Source organism: Nannospalax galili, unplaced genomic scaffold, assembly GCF_000622305.1.
Source record: "Nannospalax galili isolate Female #2095 unplaced genomic scaffold, S.galili_v1.0 scaffold448, whole genome shotgun sequence".
Taxonomy (NCBI): domain Eukaryota; kingdom Metazoa; phylum Chordata; class Mammalia; order Rodentia; family Spalacidae; genus Nannospalax; species Nannospalax galili.
In genome coordinates this window covers 2537178-2545997 of record NW_008359324.1, presented here as the reverse complement: position 1 = coordinate 2545997, position 8820 = coordinate 2537178, and the positions used below count along the sequence as shown (strand labels likewise).

The 8820-nt window shown below is 38.1% G+C and overlaps 1 pseudogene; it reads right to left on the bottom strand.

The window, feature by feature from the left end:
• Positions 1-7630: 7630 nt before the first annotated feature.
• Positions 7631-8820, bottom strand: part of LOC103725648 — a 5355-nt pseudogene continuing 4165 nt past the window's right edge.

Genomic DNA, 8820 nt, shown 5'->3' with positions numbered 1-8820 from the left:
GGTCTCCTCTGCCTTGGTCATTTATACCGGCTGCCATCAGAAGGTAACACCCACATTTAGGGTGTGTCTTCGGCTTTAGATGATCCAATCAAGAAGTTCTCTTTCGTTTCAGTTAATCTCAGATCAAATCAAGTTGACACCCAGGATTAGCCATCACATATGTGCACACATATTCTAAGTCAAAGAGTTCAATAATCTAGTTAATCAATGGCCATATCAAGATGAAAAATCAATATATATCAGTTAATCACATATTGTGGTTTTTAATATAAAATGTCCCCACAGAAACTCTTGTATTAAGTTCTTGAACCCAGTTTGTGGTGCTAATGAGGTTGTTGGGGGAAAACTGTAGGAGATGGAGCCAAGGTATAGGAGATAGAACACTGGAAACTCACTTTGGAGTTAAACCAGTTTAATGGCACTTCCTCCTTACCTGTTTCTTGCTTGCATGATGCAAATAACTTTTCACCCCACATGCTCCAACTTCCATAATCTTTTTCTTAACTCCAGGTGCCCAAACATAACAGGCCTCTGAATCTATTAGCCAAATAAATCTTCACTTTCCTTAAGCTGTTTCTAAAAGGTGTTTAATGGTCACATTGATTCAAATTTGACTTTCACAATATCAATCAAATCAATTGAATGATCATTTGTAAAAGAATCACTTCAGAATATATGCAGAGTATCCATCTCAGCAAATGTTATGTCTTTATAATATACCATTCATTAGACTACAAAAAGAACTCAACAAAGTATCTTTAAGTAAAATAATATCAAGTATAATTTCTGATCATAATAAAAAGGTAGATCAATAAAATATTTAGAAAATATACAAATGCATAGAGTCTAAAATAAATGCATCAGACTGAAATCTATTTCAGTGAAGAAGTCAGAAACAATTTTTAAAATTTCTCAATGTAAAGGGAATTATAGATCACTTCCTTCTGCTTTCCTGGGACTGCATAATCTGCAGGCCTCTCTCAGGGATAAATTGATCACAGCCCCCTCACATTGATTCCTCCAGGCTCATTCACCCTACCATCTCCCCAACCCATCTATTCTCCTAGCCTGGGTCCTGTCCCATTCCTTGTCTTGGTACCCCAGACATCAACGGAACCACCACTGCTTCTTGATCCTTTGCATCCAGACCAACCAGGTTCTTTCTGGGATCCCCCAGAACCCTCTGGGCCTGGCCCTGCCCTCACCTCCCTCTGCTTCCCTGGGCTGCACAACCCACCAGCCTCTTTCCTGAATGCCCCAGGTGACCTTTGGTCTTCCTGATCCTTTGCATCCAGACCAACCCAGTTCTCAGTTCAGTCCACAGGAGCCCTTCAGGCCTCTTCCCGTCCTCATCTCCCTTCGTATCTCTGGGTGGTACCAGCCCCCAGCTGCCCTATACGAGCATCTTTCCTGGGCCCTGCTCCTAGGCCAGACCCACGCCCAAATTTCTGAGGCCAAAATCTTTCCTGGAAGATACAGACCTTAGGAGAAAGCCTGAGAACAACTGATCCTCATCTGAATTGGGTCTCTGGGGGAACTCCTGAAGACAAAAGCAATCTGGCCACTACAATATAAAATCAAAAGAGAGAACTGGAAGCTTAGGGGAACCAGCTTTTCATGCCCAGAAAGTAAACCACAAAGACACATAAAATTTATAGAAATAATCAGACCTAAACTTGAAGGGTTGAGTCTCACACAAGAATCAGAAACTCCAAAAGATATTCACATGTCAAAATCACAGAGAAAAATTAATAACATGAGAAACCAAAATAACATATCCCCACCAAATACCAATAGTCCTCTAGAGGAGTACAATGAGAAACCCCTAGAGATAATGCAGGACATGGAACTCAAAAAAACAATTATAAACATCCTAAAAGAATTTAATGAATTTAAAGAACACACAAAGAAATCAAAGAACTGAAGGAAGAAATGGATAAACTTCTGAATGAATTCAGAAAGGAGTTAGAAATATTGAAGAATACTCAGGCTGAAATGAAGAAGGAAGTGAAACACTCAGTAAGCCAATTAGACAGGACAGGAGAAAGCCTCACCAATAGGATGAATGAAATGGAAAACAGAGTATCAAGACTGGAAGATAAAGTGGACGTACTAGACCACTCAAGAAAAGATTATGAAAAATTTTAGAAATCACAAGAATGGAAAATGCAGGAATTACATAACACCATAAAAAGACCAAACTTTCAAATCATAGGCATACAAGAAGGAGAAGAATCCCAAGATAATGGCATGGACCAGATCTTCAACAGAATCATGGAAGAAAATTTCCCAAAATTAAAGAAAGACATGCCCATACAAGTACAAGAAGCATATAGGACTCCAAACAGACAGGAGCATAAAAGAAACTCTCCAGGCCACATCATAGTGAAAAAAAACTAAACGTAGCCTGGTGTGGTAGCACACACCTTTAAACCCAACACTTGGGAGGCAGAGGTAGGCAGATCTCGGTGAGTTTGAGGCCAGCCTGGTCTACAGAGTGAGTTCCAGGCAGCTGGAGCTACAGGGAGACCCTGGCCAAAAAGAACAACAACAACAACAAAAGTCACTAAACATACAAAACAATGAGACAATACTGAAAGCTGCAAAAGAGAAACAAGTCATATATACAGGAAAACCCACTAGGATTACAGCTAAATTTTCAGTGAAAAGTGTGAAAGCCAGAAGAGCCTGGACCAAAGTATTCCTAGTTTTACATGACCACAGATGACAACCCAGATTACTATACCCAGCCAAAATGTCTATTATAGACATTAAATAAAAGACATTAAAGGGGAAAGAAACATTTTCCGTGACATAAATAGCTTGAAGGAATTCATGTACACAAAACGTGTCCTTCAGAGAGTTGTGGAAGCAGTACAAAGAGCTGAAGAAAGGAACAGCTACACACAAGTGGTTGCGGAAAGAAATTCAATGAAGGTATAACTGTGGAAAAGTATGGCTATATCAAGGATATAAACAAATAAAAATGACAGGATTCAATATTCATCTTCCATTAATGACTTTAAATATTAATGGACTGAAATCCCCAGTCAAAAGACACAGACTAGGTAAATGGATTAAGAAACAAAACACACCTTTTTGTTGTCTGCATCTCACTCATCTCACTTTCAAGGACAGACACTATCTTAAGTAAAAGGATGGAAAAAATATACCAAGCAAATGGTACTAAGAAAAAAACAGGTGTAATAATGCTAATATCTGACAAAATAGACTTTAATATGAATCAGAAGAGATAAAGAGGGCCACTTCATTCTGATCAAAGGAAAAATAAATCAAGAAAATATTACAATCACGAACATATATTCACAAAACTCTGGTGCACCCAACTTCATAAAAACAATACTACAGGACTTTAAGACCCAGATTAATCCCAACTTATTAATAGTAGGGGACGTCAATACCCCACTTTCTCTACTAGATAGGTCAACAGGGCAGAGAGTTAATAGAGACATCTGAACTAAACAATACCATATATCAAATAGACTGAACAGACATCTACCAAGTATTCCAATCCAAGCACAAAAGGGCATACTTTCTCCTCAGGACCCCATGGAACCTTCTCCAAAATCGACCACATACTGGGGCACAAAACGAACCTCAACAAATACAAAAAGATTGAAATAATTCCATGCATTCTATCATACCACAATGCAATAAAGCTTGCAATCAACATGGGAAGAAGCCCTAAACACCACATGAACACATGGAGATTAAACAACACACTCCTGAATGATGAATGGGTCAAAAGAGAAATTAAGAAAGAAATAAAAGTATTGCTGGAACTAAATGAAAAGGATAATACAACACAACAAAACCTCCCCAACATGTTGAAAGCGGTCCTTAGAGGGAATTTTATAGCTCTAAGTGCCTACATCAAAAATTGGAAAGAACACAAATAAATGACTTAATGCTGCAACTCAAGACACTTGAAAAGCAACAACAAATGAAACCCAAACCCAGAAGACATGAAAAAATAACAAAAATCAGGGCAGAAATTGATGAAATCCAAACAAAAAAAAATAATACAGAGAATCAATGAATTCAAGAGCTGGTTCTTTGCAAAGATAAACAAGATTGACAGACCATTAGCCCAGTTAACCAAAAGGAAGAAAGAGCACCCCCAAATCAACAAAATCAGAGATGAAATTTGGAAACATGACAACAGACATATAAAGATACAGAACATTATAAGAGAATACTTAAAAAACCCATATACTACTAAATTTGAAAACCTAAAGGAGATGGACAGCTATCTAAAGGCACTGGAACCACCAAAAGTAAACCAAGATTCATATGGAAGCACAAAAGACCTCGGATAGTCAAAACAACCCTGAGCACTACAAGCAATGCCAGGGGGATTACTATACCAGATTTTAAGCTGTATTACAGAGCTATAGTCATAAAAACAACGTGGTACTGGCACAAAAATAGACCCATTGATCAATGGAACAAAATTGAAGACCCAAATATGAGTAAATGCAATTTCAGCCATCTGATATTTTACAAAGGGGCCAAGAATTTTCACTCTTGGAAAGACAGCTTCATCAGCAAATGGTGCAGGCAAAACTGGATCTACACATGTACAAGAATGAAAATAATCCCCTATCTTTCACCTTGCACAAAAGTTAATTCCAAATGAATCAAAGACCTCAATGGAGAGCCTGAAGCTCTGAAATTGTTAGAAGAAAACATTGGAAAAAACCTATAAGATATAGGTGTACGAAAGGATTTTCTAAACCAGACATCAATTGCTCAGGAAATAAGGGTAAGAATTAATGAATGGGACCTCATTAAACTAAAAAGTTTCTGTCCATCAAAGGAGGCAACCAGGGATGTGAAGAGAAAACGCACAGAATCAGAGAAAATCTTCATGAGTGACACATCTGACAGAGGTATAATATCCAGAATATATAACGAACTCAAAAAACAGAGAATCAAGACAAGAGTAACCCAATTTAAAGAAGGGCTAAGGAGCTTAACAGAGAGTTCTCAAAAAAAAGAAGTAAAGATGGTAATGAAGTATCTTAAAAGATGTTCAACATCACTAATAATTAACGAAATTCAGTTAAAACCACTTTAAGATTTCATCTTACCCCAGTCAGACTGGCTAAGGTCAAGAGAATACATGATACCAAATGTTGGAGAGGATGTGGGGAAAGGGGAACACTCATCCACTGCTGGTGGGGCTACAAACTTGATCAGCCCCTATGGAAAGCCATATGGAGATCTCTTAAAAAAACCACAAATGAACCTACCGTTTGACCCACTTATACCACTCCTTGGCATATACCCAAAGAACTCATTCTATTGCAGAGACACTTGTACATCCATGTTTGTTGCTGCTCTTTTCACAATAGCTAAGAGATGGAAGAAACCTAAGTGTCCCTCAATTGACTCATGGATAATGAAAATGTGGTTCGTTTATAAGATGGTGTTTTACTCATCAGTTAAGAAAGATGAAATTATGAAATTTGCAGGTTAATGGATGGAACTAGAAACTGTTATACTAAGTGAAGCAACACAGACTCAGAAAAAAGTCGACATATGTTCTCCCTCATATGTGGATCCTAGAACCAAACTCTGACAAGTGAGTCTGTTTCCAGGATAATGGAAAGTAACCAGGGAGGTAAAGGAGAAGAAAGAACCTGAAAGAGGACAGTAGGAAACAGGCGTTAATAAGGGAGATATGGATAAAAATTGGGCCAGTTTAAGGGAGCGGGGAGGGAAGGGTTTACAAGGAACCTAGGGGATAAAGGGAAAGCATGATCTCAAGAGAGGTAGGACCATGGGAGACAGGTATTATTAAGGGAGAAAGGGGGGAAATGTTTTTAAAGTGTTTTAAAGTGTTTTTAATTTGCATTTTTGCCTAATTACTAATGATGTTGAACACCATTTAAGATGTTTCTTACTAATCTTGATTTCTTTTGCAAACTCTCTGTTCAGCTCCTTAGTCCATCTTTTAATTGGGTTACTTGCTTGCTTGATTCTTTGTTTTTTGAGTTATTTATGTATTCTGGATATTAAATCTCAATAAGATGTGCCACTGGTGAAGATTTTCTCCCACTCCGTGGGTTTTGTCTTCACTTCTTTGGTTGCTTCTTTTGATGTACAGAAGCTTTTTATTTTAATCAGGTATCACATGTTGACTCTTGACTTTAATTCCTGAGCAATTGATGTCAGATTTAGAAAGTCCTTTCCTACACTTATACCTTCTAGGCTGTTGCCAATGTATTATGCTAACAGTTTCAGAGTTTCAGGTTTCACATTTAGGTCTCTGATCCATTTGGAGTTGACTTTTGTGCAAGGTTAACAAAAAGGGTCTAGTTTCATTCCTCTACAGGTGGAGATCCAGTTTGGCCAACACCATTTGCTAAAGATGCTGTCACTCCTCCAGTGAATGTCCTTGGCCCTGTTGTCAAATATCAGCTGACTAAAATTTCATATTCTCATGTTTGGATCTTCAATTACATTCCGTTGATTTAGGGGTCTAAGTTTGTATCAGTACCCTGTTGTTTGTATGACTATAGTTCTGTAATGTAGCTTTATATCTAGTATTGTAATTCCCCCATCATTGCACTTTTGCTCAGTATTTTGTTTGCTATCCAGGGTCTCTTGTGCTTCCATATGAATTTTAGGATTTAAAAAAAAAAAAGTTTTGTAATTCTGTGAACGATGTCATGGGGATTTTCATTGGCATTTCATTCAATCTATAAATGACTTCTGGTTGGTTGATCATTTTCACAATATTAATTCTTCCAGTCCATGAGCAGGGGAGGTCCTTCAATCTTCTGGGGTCTTTCTCAATCTCTTTAAAGATTTAATTTTTTTGTTTTAGAGTTCTTTAATATCTTTGGTCAAGTTTCTTCTGAGATTTTTTTTTTTTTGAGGCTATTGTAAATGCTTGAGATTGGTATGTTAGAAGGTGGCAGATTTTTGTCCTTTATAATCTGCCACTTTACTGAAGTTGTTAGTTATTTTAAGGAGTTTGCTGGTAGAATTTTTGATATCTCTTAGGTATAATAACAGCATACCATCTGCAAAAACGATTAACTTGATCTATTTTCCAATTAGTACTCCTTTCATTTTCTTCTCTTGTCTTAATGCTCTAGCAGGAGTTTCAAGTACTACATTAAAAAAAAATGGAGGTAGTGGACATCCTTGTCTGGTTCCTAATTTTAATGGGAATGATTCAGTTTTTCTCCATTTGGAATGATGTTGGCTTTGAATTTGTTGTATATAGCTTTAATTATGTTGAGGTATGTTCCCTTCAGTCCAATGCCCTCTAGGAGATTTTTTTTTCCAAAAAATTTTACTGAAAAGTGTCAAGAGTACACAGGCAGCACAAATTTACAAAGAGGAAAAAAAAAATCACATGTATAGTATGCTTTAAAATGTGAAGGTTAATCTTGGGAGATACCAGTTCCCCAATTCTCCCTCCCCAGCCAGTTCCAGCGTTTTCATTAGGGCTAAGCCTCTACTGACCTAGCATTAAAAAAGGAATACAAGAAACTTTTCAAAATTAAAACAAACCAAAACCCAAGCAAACAAAACCAACACCATAAAAATAAGAAACTTTTCCTGCTTGGATGGGCTCATCCTTGTCATGTAATTAGGAGGTGTGCTCTGCTGTGGAGTAGCACAAATTCAGGGTGTAAGAGTATGGGCCATTTGGGTTTTCATCTGGTTATGATTCAGGAAGCCCAAGGTCTCTCTGGCATGCTCTTGGATTCCCACTCCAGTAGTACCCTGGAGCTAAGCTCACTTTTGCCTGAGAGTACTTTCACACATGTTGACTGCTTCACTCCCAGTTTGTGGCAGAACTCAAAGACGTTCTCATCAGTCACCTCCAAGGGAGTGTTGAAGAAGAGTAGCAATTTGCTAGGCTGCTGGATGTGGCTCTTAGCTGCTTGCTCTGGAGTGGAGAACGGATTATTCCTTCACTCGCTGAAGCCTTTGTAACTGCAGGACCCGTCTTCCAGCCTGGATGATTGGCCCGGCATAATGGCTGGTTTCTTGGAGACACCAGAATTAATTTCTGCCAGAACATGAAGTTGTTGCTGAGGTAAGTAATGGCTTGGTCCACAGCCATTTCCACCATGGAAGCCCCTGGCTTGCTTTTCATAAATTTCACCCTTTTCCACATTGTCATAAAGCAGAAGACATTCAAGGCTCAATCATAGTTCATCTAAGATTGATACAAGCAATAAGCCATGAGCACGGGGTTTTCAGCATGGAGGCCAAAGTCATGTGGTTGGGGAGGGGGTGGGGGAAATGGTGAAACTGGGGGCAGAGCGATGCAGGGATGGTTCAATATATGTAAGCAAATAAACATCATAAATCATATAAATGGGCTCAAAGACAAGAACCACATGGCCATCTCAATAGATGCAGAGAAGGCCTTTGACAAAATTCCACATGTATTTATGTTCAAAGTCCTAGAGGGAATTGGACTGGAGAGAACATACCTCAACATAATTAAAGCCATATGTATCAAACCCACAGGAAACATCATTCTAAAAGGAGAAAAACTGGAAGCATTCCCATTGAAACCAGGAACAAAACAAGGCTGTCCACTATCCTGACTTCTCTTTAACATAGCACTTGAAACTCTTTCAAGAGCAATAAGACAAGAGAAGGAAATTAAAGGAGTAATAATTTGAAAAGAAGAGATCAAATTATCTCTTTTTGCAGATGATATGATATTATATCTAAGGGATGCCAAAAATTCCACCTGAAAACTCCTAGAAATTATTACCCATTCAGTGAAGTGGCAGGTTGCAAAATTAGCCAAAAAAAGTT